The following is a 2921-nucleotide window of genomic DNA, read 5'->3' on the forward strand; positions in this document are numbered from 1 at the left end:
GATTGTGTTCAACATTGTAAATATTTAGGTATAACATTTAGTGCATCAGGATCTTTTTCTTTTGCTCAAAAGGAATTGTACAATAAGGCATTGAAAGCATACTACAAGCTACGAAAGGAATTTTTATCACTGAATCCCAATATTAAAAACAGCCTCCATGTATTTGATCATACAATTAAACCCATTCTTTTGTATAGTTCGGAAATTTGGGGCTTTTTTAATCCTTTCAAGAAAAAATTATATTCTCAGACTTCTACAGTTGATCAAGCCTATCCTAAACTTTTTTCAGAAAGATTACATATGAAATTTTGTAAATTATTACTAGGTGTGGGGAAAAGAGCAACAAACATTGCCACTCTTTCAGAACTAGGGAGATTTCCTTTACATTTTGATATCACCAAATCTATGATCAGATACTGGCACCGGCTTGAAAATTTGGGTTCATCCTTTCCCTTACTAAAAGATGCATATTTAGAGTCAAAGCTATTATTTGAATCAAAAATTCCCTCTTGGTATGGATCTTTAAACTATTTGCAAAAAAAAATTAATGGGGTTGACAGTTTCACCTTTGCAAGCAACTTTAGATTCAAAATTTTAATTAAAAAGTTTTTGTATGAGCACTATGAAATACAGTGGAGAAACCAATACACAATTGTGCTGATGGGAAGCTTTGTAGCTATAGCACTTTTAAGACTCATTTTGGTCTTGAAAGATACCTTACTTTATTACAATCACCTGAGCAGAGGGAAATTTCACTCGATTGCGTATTTCTTCTCACAGACTAAGAATTGAACAAGGTCGCTATCAGGGTACTCTCCGACAAGACAGAATATGTCTCAGGTGCACCTCAAATGAAGTTGATGATGAAAAACATTTTTTATTCTCAGTACATCATCTCAAGATAAGAGAAATTATTTGAATTCCACTATTGACTCACTATGCCCAAACTTTAAGCATTTGATTCCTAGCCAAAAACTGATATGGCTTCTTAATGTAGAGAATCTTGATATTTTGATATCTGTCTGTGAGTTAATTGATGAAGATAAAATATAACTTAAAAGATTAATATTTAATCAGGCTTTCTGCACTAGGCACGAGGTTGGCATGGTGGGGTACAGGACACATCGTACAAGTTCTATTACCTTCTTGTTTGTGATATTTTTTTATTTTTTTTATATCAAACTGGTAATATTTTATCTTTTTCGTAATTTGTGCACTTTGGCATGTCAATTAGCATTGTCCCTTGGTGCCTCTTGCAGTTGTGTCACTTTAAATAGTACTGACTCCTCTGCACCAGGCACGAGGATGATATACCATTTATGTGCAACTTCTTACCATATCTAACCATATCATTAATGTCCCGATACACATTTTAATATGCACCCACCATGCCATATAGCACCGTCCCTTGGTGCCTTTTGCAGTTCAGCTAGATATATTTAGCCCACTCACAGTATTCTTTTTTGTTACTTTCCAGAGGTGTGCCTGAGACAAAGGTTTTATATATATACTAATATGTGAAAACTGTTGTTTCTTATTTGTGTTTGTAACTATGTGTTGTTTATTATATTTGTAAAAGAATATTATATTACAATGATATTATATTATGCTCCTTGTGAGCCCATTTTATGGAAATAAAGCATCTTCATATATATATATATATATATCATAAGCTTAGTCTTCTGTGCACGATTTGCAAACATATAGTGTAATCGTCAACTTTATTTTCTCTGTCTGTTATGCTGTGAAAATATGACAGGTTACTAATTGTCGTGTTTTGAAGCCGTTTTGAAGCCGTAGCTTACCGGTTGTCACCTTATAGAAAACAATCAACAAAGAAGCATGGATATTAAGCACGTGTATAACATGTATTATCAGATAATAGTTTATTCAAATGACATATACATGCATATTGCGACCACCGGATTTTTACGATTACGAGTCACGCTAAACATCACTTTGCATACGGAAAATATGTCTGCGAATTGCTTTCTGAAAGTAAGCAATTAAAAAAAGTAAACTTCTTCTAAATATGCATATTTTATTTTTTTGGATTTGAGGTTTCATGACTTTAAATATATTCAAAACTTTCAGTTTTGAGCATTCACGTTTACTCAAATTCCATTTAGGGAGAATGGATGGCCTTGTCCAATAAATAAACCTCAAAATCAGTAATTAGTCTCTTCTTAGTAGCTATGATCTTGGGTCTTAGACAGTTATTTTGAAATAGGGGTCTCACACTCATGTATCTTACCATATATTTGATTGATGTTGTTGTTTAACCTAACTTTAATAATTATTGGGCTATATTGTGGCTGCCCGTTTTTATAGGTGGAGGAATTTACAGCCATATTTTAGAGTTATATTCCAATCCCATGAAAATTCTAGATATTACACAAAAACTCATGTCTTTCATAAACTACACATCGTTTTAATAGTATATTTGATCTTAACCGTACATGTAGTAACATCGAATTCAATGGTGATCTTCTTATATCATATTTGACAATATATCCATGTAAAGTTATGTTCTTTCTCATAAAAAAAAATGATATGACCAACAGATTGACTGATAACAAATTGTATTTATTCTACAACTTCTGTTTCAATTTCAGAATACACACTTAACCAATATATACCACTTTTAATCTTTGACTTTAGTTTTGTCTCTCCTGTCACAATCATTCTACTAACATACCGATAATTAAAGCATACATGTATTTGTAATGGGTGCTTTTTCTGGAAAACTATGCCCCTTCTTTGAAACCTTGCATATGTTCTATGATTAAATATAAGATGCAGTGTGCGTTCCAATAGGACAACTCTCCATCTGAGTCACCAACTTGTAAAAGTAAACCATTATAGGTCAAAGTATATAGCTATTTCCATGTTAAACTTTTTATGTGTTATCATCTCCTATC

The sequence above is a fragment of the Mytilus edulis genome, chromosome 10 (assembly GCF_963676685.1).
Source record: "Mytilus edulis chromosome 10, xbMytEdul2.2, whole genome shotgun sequence".
NCBI classification, from domain to species: Eukaryota; Metazoa; Mollusca; class Bivalvia; order Mytilida; family Mytilidae; genus Mytilus; species Mytilus edulis.